Raw genomic sequence first — 22,776 nt, forward strand, 5'->3', positions numbered from 1 at the left:
GACGAGATCGACAGATATCGATCTGAAAATCATTTTCAGACAAAAGTGATTGTGCCATGGCATGTACAGAGTAAAAAATCATTCTTAACCCTTATATATAAAACGCCGTTAGAAGCATCGTGTATGAATCTGACCGTTCCTATCTTTTCTTTTTCTCACAATGAAAATCTCTCGTCTTTTCCTTACTCACAACGAAAAATACGTCTTATATATACTTTAAAATTTAACTCCTGCTTATTTCTTTCTCCGGCAAACTTCTTTCCCCTATAATATTCAAATTTTCTCGCACGCTTTCAGTCTTAAGTTATCATACAAGCCATAAATTCTCTTCTCGTTTCATCGCCATTTTGTTCTCTCCACAATTTCGTCAGTCACTTTTCGTCAGTCACTTTCTCAAGATCAATCGAAATTGATATCTCCCCCAAAATCAACCAGCACTCAGAGGACAGAGGACTATGGGACATAGCCAATCAGCTCGCATGGCAGCTATAACTTATCTAATCAGCTCGCAGCGGACACATCTAATCAAAATGCGCAGTTGCGCGATTACCGCCTCTACTCTTGCGTCAGTCTAACACAACGTGCAAACACATCTACCTCACATCTTTACTCGCATCAGGCCCTTCCCCCCTCCTTACGTCTTCGTGATTGGCACCAATGACGTCATTTGGTTTGACGTGCCATGGTAGCCCTATTACTACTAACAATATTTAACAAATTTCTTTTTTAATTCATAAATTAATTTACATTTTCGTGATCAAAATCATAATTGGAATAAGATATTTTATTTATTAATCTTCCTATTACATTAGCTTAAAATTTAAATGTGCAAAATTATACTAAGATTAATATTTAATTTAATCTTATTTAGGACAAAATATAGAAAAATTAAAATTAATAGATGTTAAAAATAAATGAATAAATTTTGAAATTAATTATAAAATAATACCTTACTGTTAATTACTTCGCATATATAATTAATATATAATTTAAAAATGTAATAAGAAATCAAGATAAAATTAGGGTAGTTTATAATATATCTTCTTAAAAAATAAAAATAAAACTAAAGATACATATCTTTTTACTCAAGAATTGTTCTATTTTAATTCAAGTATTATATTACAAAATTATATAATCTTGTGTCTAAATGTGTATTTAAATAACATATAACATATATTTATTTGTTTTATATATTGTGACGTGGTGTCTTGAGATCGCCCGTCACAAGGTGCGGCTGCTTCGCGGAGCATTTCTAGGTCTTGTTTACCCATTTGAAGGACGAGAGCGCAGGCGAATTATGAGTAACGCGACCTGCGCGCGTAATTGCGCGAATTTCCTTGCCTTTTTCCATTCTTTTCTTCTATTGTTTCGAGTTTGGTTTCCTCGATACTGCACTGTACTGGCGAGATTGACGACTGCCGCGAGATTTGTGTACCGCCTGCCACGACGACCAACGACGATCGGGTACGCAGAGGATGCCGCCATCGGATGCAAGGAATTATCAGGTCATATCGCCCTAAATAGTTGGATTTCTTTCTCTGTACAAGTTCCCGTATTGTAGTGCGACGTTTTACAGGAGTCGAGAGGCTGACTCATACGCGGGGATCGAAGGGCAATTGAGAGGGGAGGCGTCACTTCTCGCGAGATAGCGACGAGACCCCACATTGAGGACAGCGAGTCGAAGAATACGAGGACGAGTAATCGAGCCGGGAGAGACAGTCATCTCTAACCAGAAGGATCGATGTACCAGGAAAAGATTCTCGGAAGTCGCAGGCTCGGTCAAGTAAAGGATCGCTGTCTTCGAATCTCCCGCGGGGTCAGCGAAACGCGGGTCATCTAGGATCCGTGCCGAAATACAAAGGATCTATCGGCTGATCGCGCCGCGGTGCGGATCGATATGAAAAGAGGGGATGACGACCATCACGGTGTCGCGAGGGTTTGCAGAGATACGACACTTTCCGTTGAGTGGTGAGTGTAAGTGGACGCAGGGGCCAGAGAGAGAATAATAAGGACCAAAGGATCGAGCTGAGGATCGAAAAAGTGGCTGCCGTCTGGTGAGGCGAACGTTCTTATTGTAAAGTCGTTCATTTCGCCTGCAGAATCGAGGAATCGCGCGGGGCTGGCTTGAAGAGGTTTGCGCGGGGAAAACGTTCCCCGTGGTCGCGAAAGTATTGCGTCATCGCCGTTGTTCACCCAGCGAGCCGGCCGCGTATCTTCCTCGTGATAATTACCGAGTCGTTTGCGATATTTTTCTTTCGCCCTCGTCACCTGCAGAAAGTCCAAATAAGTCTTTGTACGATTTTCTTTTGTGTGGTTGCCGCGTATAGAATTTGCGTTTGTAGGGATGAGATAAACTGTGTCATTTGCGGATTGTTTAAAATTACGTGTTGCGAAATAAATCTGTCTTGCGTGAGCTCGAACTACCAGGCGAAAGCGTTGTTCGGACATATTGCCGCGTATTTTCGAGTAGTATATCGTACCGCCGCATTATTCGTTTAACGTGAGGGTTTCTGAGTGTAACTCTTTGTTATTGCGAGATTTTTCGATGTGTATTACATCACGAAAGAGTGGTCGAAATAAGCGCATGTAGGACTTGAGCCGAAATTAAAGGTACTTCTATCATTATTCTGATTAATTCTTGTGGCATCATTTTCGATTTTTTCTCGCGCCCCGTTCCGCGAACTCCCTTTCTCTACCATCAAATCGAGCTGCCGGATTGTCGTAGCGTATGCGAATTTGAACTTTATTGTACACGACCAAGCTTGCGATTTTTTTCTTGTATGATCGAGTGACACGCGCTTGTGCCTGACGCCTAACATTTAGCGAGTTATGTCAGGAGAGACTGTCCTCAGGGGCGGCGGTCATAATATATATATATATATATATATATATATATATATATATATATAAAACAAATAACATAATATAATATTCAATTTTAATAATAATCATTTGTATAAAGAATTTGATATCAAAAAAGTTAATGTTACATTATCTCGAAAATTCAATAATAACTGCTTTTAAAAAATGAAAGCTAAATGATAAATATAAAAACTTTTCCTTCATGAAAGTGAAAACAGTTCATCATCATCATCATCATCATCATCATCATCATCATCATCATCATCATCATCATCATCATCATCATCATCATCATCATCATCATCATCATCATCATCATCATCATCATCATCATCATCATCATCATCATCATCATCATCATCATCATCATCATCATCATCATCATCATCATCATCATCATCATCATCATCATCATCATCATCATCATCATCATCATCATCATCATCATCATCATCATCATCATCATCATCATCATCATCATCATCATCATCATCATCATCATCATCATCATCATCATCATCATCATCATCATCATCATCATCATCATCATCATCATCATCATCATCATCATCATCATCATCATCATCATCATCATCATCATCATCATCATCATCATCATCATCATCATCATCATCATCATCATCATCATCATCATCATCATCATCATCATCATCATCATCATCATCATCATCATCATCATCATCATCATCATCATCATCATCATCATCATCATCATCATCATCATCATCATCATCATCATCATCATCATCATCATCATCATCATCATCATCATCATCATCATCATCATCATCATCATCATCATCATCATCATCATCATCATCATCATCATCATCATCATCATCATCATCATCATCATCATCATCATCATCATCATCATCATCATCATCATCATCATCATCATCATCATCATCATCATCATCATCATCATCATCATCATCATCATCATCATCATCATCATCATCATCATCATCATCATCATCATCATCATCATCATCATCATCATCATCATCATCATCATCATCATCATCATCATCATCATCATCATCATCATCATCATCATCATCATCATCATCATCATCATCATCATCATCATCATCATCATCATCATCATCATCATCATCATCATCATCATCATCATCATCATCATCATCATCATCATCATCATCATCATCATCATCATCATCATCATCATCATCATCATCATCATCATCATCATCATCATCATCATCATCATCATCATCATCATCATCATCATCATCATCATCATCATCATCATCATCATCATCATCATCATCATCATCATCATCATCATCATCATCATCATCATCATCATCATCATCATCATCATCATCATCATCATCATCATCATCATCATCATCATCATCATCATCATCATCATCATCATCATCATCATCATCATCATCATCATCATCATCATCATCATCATCATCATCATCATCATCATCATCATCATCATCATCATCATCATCATCATCATCATCATCATCATCATCATCATCATCATCATCATCATCATCATCATCATCATCATCATCATCATCATCATCATCATCATCATCATCATCATCATCATCATCATCATCATCATCATCATCATCATCATCATCATCATCATCATCATCATCATCATCATCATCATCATCATCATCATCATCATCATCATCATCATCATCATCATCATCATCATCATCATCATCATCATCATCATCATCATCATCATCATCATCATCATCATCATCATCATCATCATCATCATCATCATCATCATCATCATCATCATCATCATCATCATCATCATCATCATCATCATCATCATCATCATCATCATCATCATCATCATCATCATCATCATCATCATCATCATCATCATCATCATCATCATCATCATCATCATCATCATCATCATCATCATCATCATCATCATCATCATCATCATCATCATCATCATCATCATCATCATCATCATCATCATCATCATCATCATCATCATCATCATCATCATCATCATCATCATCATCATCATCATCATCATCATCATCATCATCATCATCATCATCATCATCATCATCATCATCATCATCATCATCATCATCATCATCATCATCATCATCATCATCATCATCATCATCATCATCATCATCATCATCATCATCATCATCATCATCATCATCATCATCATCATCATCATCATCATCATCATCATCATCATCATCATCATCATCATCATCATCATCATCATCATCATCATCATCATCATCATCATCATCATCATCATCATCATCATCATCATCATCATCATCATCATCATCATCATCATCATCATCATCATCATCATCATCATCATCATCATCATCATCATCATCATCATCATCATCATCATCATCATCATCATCATCATCATCATCATCATCATCATCATCATCATCATCATCATCATCATCATCATCATCATCATCATCATCATCATCATCATCATCATCATCATCATCATCATCATCATCATCATCATCATCATCATCATCATCATCATCATCATCATCATCATCATCATCATCATCATCATCATCATCATCATCATCATCATCATCATCATCATCATCATCATCATCATCATCATCATCATCATCATCATCATCATCATCATCATCATCATCATCATCATCATCATCATCATCATCATCATCATCATCATCATCATCATCATCATCATCATCATCATCATCATCATCATCATCATCATCATCATCATCATCATCATCATCATCATCATCATCATCATCATCATCATCATCATCATCATCATCATCATCATCATCATCATCATCAGTGGCGTGACAGCCTTTGGCCTTTGATGGGCCAAAGTCTGCTCAAGTTTTTGCCTCTAGACTCTCCTATCCATAGCCACACTTTTCCAGTTTCTGATTCCGATAACACTGGCGTCCCATTCGATCCCGTCCAGTCATCTACTGCCGCCCACAATCACCTGCAGGATTCTCTTCGGTGGATAATCTAGTGCTCTTTGTATGTGACCGACTCATTTGAGGCGTTGCACTTTTACGTAAGACACGACATCATGATAATTATAGAGTTGGTATAGCTCATTGTTGTACCTTCGTTGTCATGTACGTCAATATAAATTTCCCCAAGAATTCTGCGCAATATTCTTCTTTCAAAGATGTCCAGGAGGTTCTCGTCCTCTCTGCTCATCGTCCACGTCTCACAAACATATGTTAGATCTGGCCTTATGAGCAAATTTTTTATATATTTTGATTTTTGTTTTTCTACGGAGGAAGACTTCTCAGATGTTTGTTGAGATCGTGTGCACATTTAGACGCTAAGGCAAATGAGTCTTTGCCTTATCTCCGTACTGACATTGTTTTTGTCAATTTTTGTTGTTGTCAATACTTGAACCAAGGTATGTGAAAATGTTAACCTCAAAATTATAGTCTTCTGTGGTGAGGTTTTGACCAATCCTGCGTGCTCTTATCTCTGATATTGTTGATATGAAAGCTTTCATTTTTTCTTTATTTATCTCTAGTTCCATTTCCTTCGCAGCTTTCTCAATGTTAATGAAGGTCTCCTTCAGGTCGCCGATTGACCTCGCCACAATGTCGATATCGTCCGCCAGCAATTGAGTTGATTTATAAAGGAGCCTTACTATTAACTTCTGATTTTCTCACTATCCATTCCAGGTTGAACAAAATGCATGCCAAGCCGTCTCCTTGCCTTATCCCTTTGGTTGATTCGAAGGGGTCAGATAACTTGTTTTGTATTCTCACCTTGCATATCATCTTGTCCATTGTTGCCCTGACTATCTTAATGATTTTAGGTGGGATTTTTAGCTCATCCATTGCCAAGTATAATTTTGATCTTATTATGCTGTGATTATTATGCTTATTATGCTTGTCTTATTATGCCGATCTAACATCGATGAACAGGTGGTACGTGTCTATATTGCACTCTCTTGTCTTCTCCAGCATTTGACGTAGCATGAATATTTTATCAACTGTGGATCTTCTTTTCTGGAATCTAGCTTGATATGTCCCTACGCATCTTTGTGGAAGTCCTTTCAAACAGCATGTTTGAGAGTATCTTATAAAGGATATTAAGGAGTGTTATATTCCTATAATTATTGTACATAAGTTGATCTCCCTTTTTATGGAGAGGGCATATTATATTAACGCCCAATTCTTCTGGCTTTCTTTTTCTTAAGTCCAGATATCCGTTATCTCATGAATTATCTCATGAATTTGGGGCATAAAGACTCCTCCTACTGCCTTGGGGAGTTCGGCTGGTATTGCGTCCTCTCTAGGCGCTTTATTATTTTTTTAACTTTCTGATAGCTACCTCCTCTGAGGTTGGTGGATCCTCATCTCCTGTTAATGTAGCTTGGTTCACTTGAAGGGATCTTGTTTGTTTTTAGTCAGCAGTTCAGAGAAATGTTTTCTCCATCTGCTGACAATCTCTCTTCCGTTACTTATTATAGCGCCTTCCTTATTTTTGACCAAATTTATTCTTGGCTTAAAGGCCTCCTGCCACAATTGATGGAATCACCTGATCATTTGGTAGAATTTTCTGACCTCGTTCTGATTCTGCAGGTTTTCCAGTTCTTTGAATTTTTTTATTGTCATATGTTCTTTTCTTCTTGTGTATACGTTTTTCTGCCTTTCTTAATTTTTTATACTTTTCTATTGAGGCTCAAGTTTTCCTGCCTTGTTGCATAATTAGGTATGCTTGGTTTTTCTTTTGGGTTGCTTTCCTGCACTCTTCGTTGAACCAACCATCATTATTGTTGTTACTTTGTTGCATTCCTATTACCTTTTCTGTTGTTGCTAATATCTTCGAGCAGGCATCCCATTTCTGCTTCATGTCCGTCCTGCGACTTGCTGTCTGTTTGCTTCCATTAGTTGTTCAACGCACTCCAGGAAATTTTCGGCTGTGACTTGGTCCTTTAAGGCTTCTACTTTTAATTTCTTCCGTCTCCTATGTAGCATTGTTCTTACATTGGATATGCGTGCTCTTATTGTATCTTTAACTAAATGATGATTGGAATTCATATTAGCACCTCTTATGGTTTTTATGCCTATCAGATTAGATATGTGTCGTGCATCGATTAGGATATGGTCAATCTGGTTGTGCATTTCCCGATCAGGCGATACTCATATACATTTATGTATGTTTTTCCTTGAAAAATAGTTGCTTTCACTACCATGTTTTTTTCGCAATTATCCGTAGGTCATTATCATTACTCTCTATATATAAACTATATAAGTCTGTTTGGCGTTGATAGGAGGATTCACGTCCTATCTTTGCGTTCAAGTCGCCGATTATTATCTTTATGTGATTTTGAGAGCATCTGTTGTATATCCTTTGCAGTTTGTCATAGAAGACATCTTTTTCATCCTCCGTCTTTTCCTCTGTTGGTGCATGGACATTAATCAGGTTGATGTGAAATCTGCCTTTAACACGTATCACACATATTCTTTGGTTTATTGGTCTCCAATCCAGTATTCACTGCATTAGCCTTTGCCCAGAAAGCTTACTCTCAGCGCATGTTCTTTCTTGTCGCAGCTATAATATATATTAAATTTCTTTTTGCATGTGATACCATCATTTGTCCACCTAACTTCTTGGATTGCTACGATATCCGCTCTGTAAGATATTAGTGTGCCTATCAGTTAGCACCACTTCTGTAGAGAGGTCTAACATTCCATGTAAATAATCTTAAATCATTGTCCTTCTTTCGGCTGCCGGGTCGTGTTCCTAAAGGCAATCTTGTCCGAGGCACTTCTTAAGCTTCCGCAACTGCAGTATTTTCCAAGCTGAATAGTTAGTTCAGCGCTCAACTCCCTCTTGGAGGGGGAGATCATCATACTTTTTTGTTCCTATATTTCTCACCAGGGGTGACTATCTGGGGTGATGATCTTCTACATAGTCTAACGATGTCACCATGAGAAGGTGAATTGAGAATGGGACGTGAGAGGCATCATTTCCGATCAACCATCGAGTTACATCACTCGCCTTTGACACCAGTGAAAACAGTTATTTTATTTAATTATCTTCAAAAATTTTATCAAATTACTGGTGCCAATTATATCTTCTTAAAAAAATAAAAATAAAAGCTCAAGTACATCTTTGCTCCTGAGAGCATCAAACAGACATACAAAAACTTGATGCGCCCGGATAGCATTAAAACTTAACAATGTCAGGTGAATAGACAGTTTTTTAAATTAAAATATAAATTTTAATTTTTTTTATTTATGTCCTTACAACTCATTTTTTTATCAATATTGATTAAATTCAATTAATGGCTCTAGACAATTAATTAGTAACATATACATTTATTCATTATTAATTAATTTTATATTAAATATATTTGTTTCTGAATCTGACTTGAAAAATAATATTTACATAATTACTGCAAAGAATAAATAGCGTATTTTATTGGAATAAAATACAATAAGAACATATAGCTTGTCATAGAAGGCATCTTTTTCATCCTCCGTCTTTTCTTCTGTTGGTGCATGGACATTAATCAGGTTGATGTTGTGAAATCTGCAGTATACATGTTTTAATGTTTATTAATAAATTATTATTTTTTATTAAACAATTATTAATTATATATTTGTTTATATAAAATTATGTAAACAATTATATAAACTAAATTCAAATATTTTATTTAAAATTTGTTCATTTGTAATTTTGAATTAAATTTTTGTAATATTAAAATATTTAATTTAAACTGATTGCGATCTCTTTTATTAAGATATATACTTTAATATTTAAATTTAATAAAATATTTATATATATAAATATTTCGTATATTATATAAAAATCATATTAATTTTTAATTCTTATTTAAAATTTTTTATTGGTCTTATTCAAATTTTAATTATTTATTAAATAATATATTGTAAACAAGAATTCATGTAGTCACTTTTTTATTTTTTGCTCATTCTGATTTTGCATGAATTTCTTCATAATTTAAAGCACGATCAAATATTTATAATATTTTCACAAACTATAATGCTTTTTACTATTTTAGATTATTTCAATTAACTAATCGACCAATTGATTCTTCTATTGGAATTGACCAATCGCCTTTATCATTAAATTTGTTGATAAATACGATTGATCAATTCCAATAGACTGATAAAATTATAAAAATGATGGAAATTAATTTAAAATGAATTACATTTAAATATTTTATTAAAAATTTATTTTTTATTTATAATTTTTAATTAAATTTGTGTGATAGTAAAATATTTAATTTAAATTGATAATTGTGACATCCTTACACTAATATATTTTAATAAAAAAATTTAATAAATATTTTATATATTATATGAGAAATTGCGGATTGGTTGTGGAAGATATGCGAAAAGCTTGAAGAATTGCGGAGTAGTTGCTAAAATACTGCGGAATGGTGCTATTTGCGAAGATATGCGGAAAGTTGCGAAAATATGTGGAAAGGTTGCGGAAGAGTTACCGAAAGATTAGAATGGTTGCGGAATAGTTGCAGAAAGGTTGCGGAAGAGGTGCAAAGATATTCGGAAAGATTGCGAAAAAATTGTGGAATGGTTGCGGAATAGTTGCGGAAGAATTGCAGAAAAGGTGCAAAGATATATGGAAAGGTTGTGGAGGAGTTGCGAAAGACGTGCAAAGATATGCGGAAAGATTGTGGAATAGTTGCAGAAATGTTGCGAAATATTTGCGGAACGGTTACGGAAAAATTGTGGAAAAGTTGCGGAAGAGGTGCAAAGATATACGGAAAGATTGCGAAAAAGTTGCAAAATAGTTGCGGAAGAGTTGTGGAAAAGGTGCGATGATATGCGGAAAGATTGTAGAAGAGTTGCGGAATGGTTGTGGAAATATACGGAAAGATTGTGGAAATATATGGAAAAGTTACAGAACGAATGCGTAGATATCCGGAGAAATTGCGGGAAGAAAGAAAATATCCCGAGAAACTGCGGAATGACCGTGAAATTATATAACATTCATATTTCGCGCCGAAAACTTCATCGCCGCTGCTTACACCGCAATTATAAACAAATTGTAAATATTGTCAAAAACTGTATTTGTTGGTTCTTGTGGCTGACAATTAATTTTATTTTGTTTCTATTTTGTTTTTTAATCATTCCGTTATTTTAATTTCTTGATTCGTGCTGACCACATGCGTTTTTACTTGACTGTCACTGTCGTTATGTCGCCAATTATATATAAAAAGTTTGTTTAATCTTATAATTATCTATTTTTATGATTATCTATTCTTTGACTCTTGACATTTGACAAGAATTGGACATGTGTGGTAAGTATCGTCACTACACAAACACATATAAATTAATCACCATGTAAGTATACATTTTTATAAATCCAAATATCTTATTTATGTTTTTTTGTTGAAAATGGCTCAAAAAAGAGCTGAAACGTTCGAACCCATATTATATCTAAGAATAAAATAAATTTACATCTGATATTTTTTAAAAAATGAGTGATTTTAAGAAATAAGCACAGTGTTAGTGTTGACACTTATTTGTCATTTATTTTATTGTTTTGTTTATTAATTTATCAGAAGACACGTATGTCGGGTGTCAAGTCAATTAAGAACACACTACCGTGTGACTTTATGCGAGTCGGCGAGCATCCGAATCTCGGCTAAACCGATCAAGTTCTAAGTAGGCTTGATCGATAGCTTGAGTTCGACTTACATAATAAAATATTTTTATTTTTCTGCTACGTGCCCTACAAACAGAGATATTGCTACACAAAGTTCGATTTGGAAATTTTTACTTTAAGGGGGGAAGCCTATCTAGAAATTTCAAAAAATTTTATTTTTGGGTTTTAACATTTTCTTAAAGTATAATATCTTAAAAATATTTTTTGAAAATTTCAAGTCAATCTGAATAAAATTGACAAAATTATAGGCGTTTGTGTTGCGCGAACAAAGGATTGGCCTCTGACTGCTCGCGGAGCGTTACTCAAAACAGGTAAATGCGGCAGCTGCAAGGCGCTATCTTTTGTGAGACCCTCTTTTGTATTATGCGAAGATTTTATATTTGTATTAATAAATACGAAGGTTCCTGTAGGTTTGTATTATTTGAAATATAGTCAGTATCCCAATGATTATAATCTTTAAAACAGTTCGTTTTGTGCTGTAGAGCAAAACAGTTTTCGTTGCCTTCGCTTGTACTGATATTATATTATCGTATTTGATATAATATTATTATAATGGGTCGTACCAAAAATTCAAGAATGTTAAGAGTAACTGAAAATGTTCGATTATCAAGAAATAAAAAATGAAAACCGCCAAAAAGTGTGAGTGAATTGGAGACAAACATAAGTAGTTACAGTACGTCTGCTAAAAAATTAAAAATGCAAGACGAGATTCAAACGTTGCAAAATAATAGCATTGAATACAGAATTTTAAATTTCATTACTGTATTTACTGCTATTTCTAATTATGTGAAGTGCAAAAAGTGCAATGAAAATGTGAAATTTTTAACAAGTATGCGAAGCCTTGGATTTAAGTTAGTCATAGAATGCGACACGTGCGAATCTAAAGTTATTCCTTCTTGTCCTTCCATCGGAATGACATATGAAATAAACAGAAGATTTATATTTACGATGAGAGTTCTTGGCTTCGGATTTGAAGGTTGCCAAAAATTTTGCGGTTTAATGGATATGCCACAATTTGTATTTCATAGCACATATGATATTATTTTCAAGCATATTCATTCCTTTAAAAATGTTTGCAAAGTAGTAATTTTAAAAAGTGCTGTGAAAAAAAAAATTGAAAAGACATGTGAAGCTAAAAACATTGAAGAAACATCAGAATTAACAGTTTTTGGAGACGGAACGTGGAAAAAATGAGTTCTCTGTATGACGTATTATCAATAATCGATCATTATAGCGCCAAAGTTCTCGATGTTTTAATTAAAAGTTCATATTGTAAAATCTGTGAATTTTGGAGTAAAAAAGAAGGTACAACTGAATATGAAGAATGATTACAATCATATAAATCCGAATGCTCAATAAATCATGTAGGATCAGCCGGAAAAATGGAGGTTGATGCAATCGTAGAAATGTTTCAACGCTCCTTAGAAAATTATAGTGTAAAGTATATAAATTACATTGGCGATGGAGATTCTAAAACTTATACAGATATCGTAAATGCAGCATCTTATGATGATGATATTTCTGTTATAAAAAAAGAATACATCGGACACATACAAAAAAGAATGGGCGCAATTGCGTGAGCTCAAGAAAAAAACTAAAGGACTCGGTGGCAAAGGAAAACTTACGGTAAAAATTATACATAAATTAACTGTTAAATAAATTAACATTTATTATGGATTGGCTATTCATCGACATTGCAATTTCATTGAAGAAATGAAAAAAACAATTTGGGCTACATATGATCACAGTTCAACTGATGCAAAGACCGAAACATGATAAGTGCCTATCTAGAATTACTTCGTGGTTGGCAGCGTGTCTTTGCGAACGGCGAACTTGATTCATTCAAGCATGATTATAATGCTCTTTCTGTAAATGTATTAGAAGCATAAAACATCTATGAAGATCTCAGTTGCGATACTTTATTGAAAAAATGCATCGGGGGATTCACTCAAAATAACAATGAGAGCTTCAATCAATTCATTTGGAAAATAAGCTCAAAAATTTATCATAGTGGATCACATGGTGTAGAATTTGCAGCTTATGTTGCAACTTGCATTTTTAATGAAGACACTTCTTTATAAAAATAATGCAAGAAATAGAAGTGAATTGCGGGCCAAACGCACATTTATATATAGCGAAGAAAAACGAGAAGCGAATAAGAAGAGCTAACGTTCGTGTGCAAGAAAGCATGCGTGAGGCAAGATTGAGTCACAGACAGACACAAATTGATATTTTGAAAGCAGTATCTGATGCAGAAGGCCTATTATATGGACCAGGAATTGATGATTCAATGTAAGTTATAAAATTACTATTTTATTGAAATGTAAATATGATACAAAACTTTAAACGCGTTTTTCTCGAAATCACATTTTTCAAGTTGGTGACCAACATAACTCAAAAACCAATGAATCAATTTACTTAAAATTTTATAGACTTATTTAAGAGATAAAAATCTAAAATCCAACGGGAGCTTTTTTATTTTTCGTTTATTTTTTTTATATACAAAAAAGAACAATTTTTTGCCGAAATTTGATGTCTCAACTTTGCACTGTTGCCATTTTGTTTTAAATTAATTTTTTAAAAATCCGTCTCGTAGGGTTTTAGATAATTTAATATATAATCAAAAACTTTTATTTTTGATTTTAGATGATCCTGCTTTAAGTTATAGTGGTCACCGTAAAACCTCCAACAAAAAGGATGTCTACGGCATGGCATATATTTCATTTATTATTTATTATTTTTTAATGAAAAAATTTTTATAATATATCTAAAGTATATATTTAATAACACCGTAATTTGTATTAATAAAACTTTATTGGTTTAAACAAAAAAAATCCTTAAAAAGCGTATATTTTTTACAGCTCTAGGTAGGTAGGCTTCCCCTCTTAAGAAACGTCGTCATTATCATTATTATCGTCGTCGCCTTTGTACGGCTGCCACGTCTGTCACGAGATGTCACTATTAATCGACCCAGCGGATCATCAGACTGATAAGTCAGGATCACTGTAGGATCTACTAACAAATAATGAATCAATATACGCTGGGTCCCTGACTTATCGGCCTGATTTATCCGCAGGGTCGATATATAATTTTACGGTCATTTGGCAGTCTCTCTGTGTATTTTCTCCCTTCCCGTAACTTCTTCGTATATCTCCGCATATTTCCGCAATCATTCCGCAACCTTCCCGTAATTTTTCCGCAATATCTCCGCAATTTTTCGACATATCTCTGCGACCATTCCGCAATTTTCTTACAATTTCCATATATTTCTGCAACCATTCCACAACTCTTCCGCAATCTTCTCGCATATCTTTGCAGCTATTCCGCAACGATTCCGCAATTCTTTCGCAACCTTTCCGCAACTCTGCCACAATCTTTTCGCATATCTTCGCAGCTTTTCCGCAACTCTTCCACAATCTTTTTGTATATCTTTGCACCTTTTCCGCAACCATTCCGCAACCATTCCGCAACTCTTCCACAATCTTTCCGCATATCTTTGCATTTCTTCCGCAACTCTTCCGCAATTATTCCGTAACCATTCTACAACTTTTCTACAATTTTTTCACATATTTTAGCACTTCTTCCGCAACTCTTCTTTTAAAATTTATCTGCCGCCATTTTGAAAATTCCTATTTTTAATCGTATGGACTTCAAATTCAGGATTTATATATGTTTATTTAAAACTAAGATTTTGGCATAGGTGTGATTTTGAAATTCCAAAAATATTTTCAAGATCATTTTTCATTTTCTTATTTTCATGTTCTATAGACCTAGAGGATCGTAAATAACGCAACTTTATACTTTAATTTTAAATTTTTCTGCCGCCATTTTGAAAATTTTTATTTTTAATCGTATGAACTTCATATTCAGTATTTATATTTATGACGCATAAACATCACACTCCGAAATAAACTATGACCAATTATCAAACTTGCCGCCAAACTCAACGATATCGTCAACCGCCGGACACATGGAAAAAGAACAAATATGCTATCTCACTCGTTCTTTCGTTCTCTATCCTATTTATTCTCGTTTATATTATAGAAAAAAAATTTCAAGTATAAAAATGTCGAGACGCGCTTTTCGAATATAGAAAGATGATTAATACTATAAAAAAATGTCTGGTATCACTATAAAATTATCTTTTTAAAAAAAGGTAAAAAAGGATGTCAAGTATAGTGGACACTTGAAAAAAGAAATTATTGTTAACCAAGTTAAAAAATAAAATTTAATTGACGATATCTTTTATTTTAAAGAAATAGAATCTAAATGATACGTATCTCTGTATCTTCATTGAAGATTCTTTTTACTCCAACCCATGTGATAATAGTTTTAATCCTTTAAAAAAAAGTTACGAAATTGCCAATCTACTTCAATTCTAGTTGTGATCAAACTAAAAAATAAAATCTAAATGCTAATATCTTTGTGATCTTTGTATTCATTGAAGAACTTGCTATTATTCTAATTCAAATAGTACTAGTTTTAATTAAAAAACAAAAAAATTTGTTTCCACATTGCCAACTTAACAAAAGTACATTAAATGATATCATGTATGATATCATGTATGATGATTATATAAAAGATTTGATATTAATGGCGTCAAGTTATAATCCAATCTTTTTATTCTAATTCAAATGATACTAGCTTTAATTCTTCAAAAAAAAAATTTCGTTTTTACATTGCCAACTCAAATGATTGTAATGTGTAAAATTTGTATAAAAGATTTGATATCAATAATTGACGCCAAGTTATAGTCCTATAAACATTGAACTACACCTTAGTCAAATTATATATTTCAATCGTATAAAAGATTTGATATATTACTATTTATAAAAAAATTAAATCCAAGTGGTATCTTTAATTTAAAAATAATAAAAATCAAATTATACGTATATCTTTCTATCCATTCAGGACTTCTTTTTCTAACCCAAATGGTAGTAATTATTTAGATTTAAAATATTATTATATCATAAAATTGCTTTACTCAACCTACGTTTTTATCATAAAGAATTAAAAAGTAACAGTACAAAATAAATGATAAAATTTTATTTAAATAAAAAAAAATTTTATATAAAAACATTTGGCGCTGCTTAGACCAAATGAAAATGTAAAACTAATGATGAAATTATTTGAATGTTATAAATAAAGGCAAGATTTATTTTAATATGATAATTACAATTTTATATATACAATATATACGTTTATATTTATATGAATATATATATTCATGTATATTCATATTTTATATATATATATATATATATATATATATATATATATATATTCACTTATTTGTGTTCTTTTTAGAGGTCTGAGTAGCGCCAAGTATTTTTACATAAAAAATTTTTTTATTTAAATAAAATTTTATCATTTATTTTGTACTGTTACTTTTTAATTTTACAAACACTGAAAGATTTCTTTTCGCAGGTAATATAATACTTAAAAGTACATTAAAAGTACACAATACTTGTACACAGTATTTAAAAATACACAATATTTTACAACTTATATAAATTTTTTCATTTGTAACATTTTTTTTAAAGATATAATATTAAAAAACACACGCATAACAGACTTTAGCGAAAGAAAATGCTTTGCGATGAGCACAATTTCTCGAAATTGGATCATCTGAAGTCTGAAATTCAAAAAGATTTCGTTAGTATATGCTCTAATCTTATCTGTATGCTCTATCTTATTATCTTTGAACGATTGATTTTTTTTTTAAATTTCATTTTGAACAAAATGGTAGCCGTTAAATAAAAAAGTACAATTTTTATATAAGTAAATTTTTTGTTAATTAAAAACAAAAATTTCATTAGAAAAAAAATCAATCGTTCAATCAAGGACAAGTATTTAATGTATAAAAGAAGCCTGCAAAATTTTAGCCCGATCGGTGCAGTGGTTCCCAAAATATCTTGCTCATCGATTCGTATGAAAAAAATTTGATTTCGAAAAAAAAACGCAATTGAAGTTTCAGATTAAGTTCTCACGTAATAAAATTACTATTTTTCAACTTACACAGAATCATCTATTCCAGATTCATAAAGTAAATCTTCTGCTGCAGAAGTTGTCTCCAAAATATCAGTTTGCTCTTGACGACGTATGGCCACTATACACATTTCAGTTTTACACAGAAGGGATACCACCTTGCTTCGGCAGTTACGGCGCTACCTGCGCTAAATACTTTGTGCAGCATGCCCTTCAAACTCATATATCTCCAATAATTTTAATTCAAATCACTTCAAACTTTCAAAAAATATTCTTTAGATGATCTAACTTACAAAAATAAATATTTTCAAAAATCGATTTTTTTGACAATACAACTGCATATAACCTTTTAAGTAATATGTATCTAACAAATGATGATAACTTTCATTCTACCCTAATAAATGTATAATATTCCGGTTCCATGTTCCATAAAGCATTTTTAAATACATATATACTTGAGTCAAATGAAAGATTTAATTACAAAAAATTAAAAAGATAAAATACAAAAATTTAGTTTAAATAAAAAAATTTTTATGTGAAAGAACTTGGTGCTGTTAGACCTTAAAGTAATAACGTATTATATAAATAAAAATAAAGAATTTTGATTTAAGGAAATAATGACAAAATTTAAGAAACATTGCGACAGCAACAAAAATAATAATTACTATGTGTAGATCTGTCCGTAGGTATATTATTCTAGCGAGTAAGTACGAATGTATGGATTAGAATTATTAGTATATAAATTTTGACTTCTTATGTGAATAATATGTTATGAAAACGAATATATGAAATACACATAAGTTTAATATAAGATTAAGTTTATTTATTATATATTAAATATTATGTGTAAAAAAATTTTTGTAATTTTAGTACTTAAATGAAAACATTGTTTTTGTTCAATGTCATTCAGATTAAATATATTATTACTTTAAATTGTTTCCATTATTTTCTTTATTTGATCTAACAGCGCCAAGTTTTTTACAAAATTTTTTTTATTTAAATTAAACTTTTTCATGTTGTTATCTCTTTAATTTTTTGTTATTAAATCTTGTTTGACTCAAGTATACATATATTTAAAAATATTTTATGGAAATATGTCGAAATATTATTAGGATAGAATGAAAGCTACTATCATTTGTGTTAAATACATATTATTTGAATTGAATTAAGTAATGCAATTTTATGATATAATTATTTTTTTTTAAAATTAGAGTTATCGTTTGGATTAGAATAAGAAGACTTTTCAATGGAAATGCAATGATATGTACTATTTCGGTTTTATTTTTCAAAAGCACTTATATATTTAATTGTTGAGATAATAAGATTATAACTTGGCGCCACTTATTGATATCAAATCTTTTATACAAATGATATACATATTACAATATTTTTTGAGTAATGTATCACGAATTGAATATATATTATCTGAATTGAATTAAGTAATGCAATGTTATATCATTATTTAAAAAAAAAATTAGAGGGAAAATTATTATTACTGTTACTTGGGTTTTAGATTAAAAAGACTTCAATGAAAATATGACGATATGTATCACTTAAATTTTAATTTTTAAAAGTAGTAGTTGTACATTGAATTTTCGAGATAACGAGATTATATCTTGGCGCTATTTTTTCGATATTAAACCTTTTATAGAATTGATATACAAATTAGAGTTAAGTATTAGATATTATTTAAGTTCAGGTGACGCAATTTAGTGATATAACTTGAGTTTAAATAGAAAAACTCTTGAATGCAAAAATGTACTTAGGTGTACTTAGATTTCAGTTTTATTTTTCTAAAAAAAATTATAATTTTTAAAAATAAGAGTATATCACTTATTGTTGTGCGGGTCGTTTCGGGGATCAAGGAGTCGGCGGGAAAAAGGCGCTCACCACTTTGTTCGATACTAAATAAACTTTATTAAAACTTGATACAGATTGTAATTCGGACCGCGACAGACGTGACGGCACGGCGGATCTCGACCAGTCCTCTCCTAGTATCGGTCAACTAATCAAGATAGCCTAAAATCTTTTTTCCTAACAGTTTTACATATGACTGGTACCATAAATATGTTATTGCAACAAAAATTCGATATTTTATGAACAAAAGGATAACAAACTTCAAAAATAAAATAAAATTTTTTTTTAAATTTCATCACTCTATAAATTCCTTGCAATTGACTTTGTTCTACTATTAGCCATAACGATATTTATATAATTAACAAAAATTTAAGAAATTTTGGTTTCAGATAATTTACAAAGGCTCAATCACTTCCAGAGTGAAGAAGTCTTTCCAATAGTTCTTACTTTGATCATTATTTTGATAAATTAACGTGCACATATGCATTCAAAACTTTCGAGAATTCTTTTCCGGACACATTAACGGCGTCATTTATTTATTTATTTAAATTTCAATGTAGAAGTAATATAAAATTTTGTGAATCTTCAACATTTTTGCATCGTCGTCAAATAAGCAATTTATATATAATATATATTTGAAGCTTGTAAGATTTGTTGTTAGTTTATTATAAAATTTCGTGTAATGAACTGATGCTAACTCAAATCTTTTAAATAGCATTATTATAGGTGATGAATCAAGTAATGCTTTCAATATGATCCATCTACGAAATGTCAAACAGTCGAGTGGAGAAGGCCGACTGATAAAAGTACGGGCGATAAAATCGAAAGTGGAAACGATGTTGGTTGATTCACCGGATCTAATCCATCTGGAATTCGTGCAGCAGAACCAAATTGTGACTGAAACCTTTTACTGCGAAATCATGGATCGTCTTCTGAAAAAAATCCACCGAGTTAGATCGGAATTGAACCATAATGTAGCCAAATTGATATTGATCGACTGACTTGACTACATTATGTCGTATAGCGAAGAAAAAAATCGAAATTTCGAAAAGTTTATGGTAGGAAGTAGGCACCATATCATCGTAACTGACAACTGTCACTGAAATCGGCCGATGAATTGAATTAAAAGAGATAGCGTTCGATGGGGGGGATGGCTCGCGAGCCACGCTTTGCCAACCCTGTTGTAAATGTTTAGAGCCAGAGTGTCCTGTTCTCGATTTTCGACATGTAGATAGAATTTGCATTAATCTTGCTAGCATATCTTTTGTTGTGCGGATCGTTTCGGGGATCGACGGCGGAAAGGAGGCGCTCACCACTTTGTTTACCACTTAATAAACTTTATTAAAATTGATACAGGTTGTCCTTCTTATTCTAATTCGGACCGCGACAGACGTGACGGCAAGACGGACGAGTCTCCTGCTAGTATCGGTCTCCCGTTTTTATCCTGTTTCAGGCGGCCGGTCCTTGCCGTGTCATCAAAATGTTCGTCAGCGTTCGCGGTATATTTCTGGATCGCGCGGTGGCTTTCCGCGTAAGGGCCGCGCAACCCGATTAGCAATTGCTTTACGTGGAGCGGTTACACAATAAATGCGCGATTAGCACGGTAGAATTGGTAAGCGTCAGAGCGTTGCGTTTCCTTTTGGTGCAAAAGGCAAGCCACTCTTCTAAGAAATTAGAATACTGTTTCTGGATTTCTTCCGATATTGACGACAGTATAACTGGCCATGACTCTGCTGATATTTTAGCTTTTAATAGCACCTGCTGGATAATTTTCTTGCCATAAGGCGCAAGTTTGCCGCCAACGAGTGTCGGATTCTCCTAAAAGGAGAGAGAGTAGCAAATTTTTATTTAGCTTGAAAACAAGGAAGTTCTATTAAGAGTTTTTTCCATAGATTGATATCAGAGTTGAGTAGGCTAAATCGGGGCTACTACTATACCGCAAGCTTTGTTCGACTTGATTTTGTTTAGAATCCTCAATAATAGATTAAAAGTAGGGAAGGCATAAAAGTACTCTAATTCCCATTAAATGTGAAGACATCTATACCAAGTAAATCTAGATCTCGGTGCCAAGAGTAATATTTTTCGCGTTGTTGCAGCGAAGAGATCTATTACCAGACCATCGAATTTCTCTATGATCACCTGAAATGCTTGTTGTGATAACTTCCATTCGATATCTATATTTAATATGCGTGAGGCTTTATCAGCCTCTATATTTTCCTTCAAAGAAATATATGAAGCGAAGATCCAGAAACTTCGACATTCACACCAAAGTCAAATTTCCCTTGACTTCAGAATTGAGAATTTTATACCTCCCATTCAATTTATATATAAAATTACGGTGATATTATCTAATCTTAGAAGTATCTCACAATTCCTTAGCGAATAATTTTAATGCTAAGTATGCAGCTAACAGCTCTAAGTAGTTTATGTGAAAGGATCTTTCTGATGCTTTCCATATTTTCCTTTTGCAATTCGTCCGTTACAAGCTATTCCCCAGATAAAAAAGTATCTGAATATATGATCCTGGCAAATATTTGTCTTCTAATTAACATGCTTCTAATTAACATGCTAGCGGAAGATATGTGAGATATCCGCCAGCCGAACTCTCTCTTCAGTCATGTTAGGATCTCCATCTGGGCTTCGTAATTATTACCACTTAACACCAGCGCTAGATATTTCTGCCTTTCGAAAAGTTTAAGATAATCCCATCCGTAGTTTGTTGCTAGGTATGTTGCTACGAACGTTCCTATGAACTGAGCAAATTCTTTTATTTTGCACAATCTTCGTACTTTGAAATGATCCAAGATCTTTTTCTTCCTATCCTCCGGCAATTGTAATCTAAATAAAACCGAATCTAAAATAAAACTTAAGCATTGGCATTGTTTAACAGGAATTTGTTTACTTTTGTTATTGTTGATTATGAACCCCAATAAAAAGCTCTTTTGTTGCCTTAATATTCATACATTGGTCATAATTAATTCCCAACAATAACCAATTGCTTGAATATACTACTGATAATTAACCTTGAGATCTGAGTTTGTTAACCATCGGCTTCATTATCTTCTAATTCATTATCTTCATTATTTAAATATTCAAGAGATCGTGCAAAGATCAAATGATAAACTGAAACTCGAAAAGTTCGTCTTTCCATGAAAATCTCAAATATTTTCTACCGTTTTTATGAATAGGGACTAGGAAATATGCGTCTTATAGATCTAAGGTGACCATGAATGAGCCTACAGATAGTAATTTCATTACTGTTCTTATGTCCTCTAACTTAAAATGGCCTGTCTTTATAAATTTATTTAGTTTTTCAAATTCAGTACAAATCTTTTCTTACCATTTGGTTCT

General features: G+C 32.7%; 1 protein-coding gene and 1 pseudogene across 29 annotated transcripts in view; one reads left to right on the forward strand and one right to left on the reverse strand.

Annotated features, from left to right (window-relative positions):
- Positions 1-22,776, reverse strand: part of pHCl-1 (pH-sensitive chloride channel 1) — a 1,184,550-nt gene that overhangs the window by 1,090,493 nt on the left and 71,281 nt on the right. The window lies entirely within an intron of this gene.
- Positions 11,056-14,553, forward strand: LOC148935578 (uncharacterized; annotated as a pseudogene).

The sequence above is a fragment of the Pogonomyrmex barbatus genome, unplaced genomic scaffold (genome assembly GCF_055798465.1).
Source record: "Pogonomyrmex barbatus isolate J1 unplaced genomic scaffold, ASM5579846v1 scaffold4, whole genome shotgun sequence".
NCBI lineage: Eukaryota > Metazoa > Arthropoda > Insecta > Hymenoptera > Formicidae > Pogonomyrmex > Pogonomyrmex barbatus.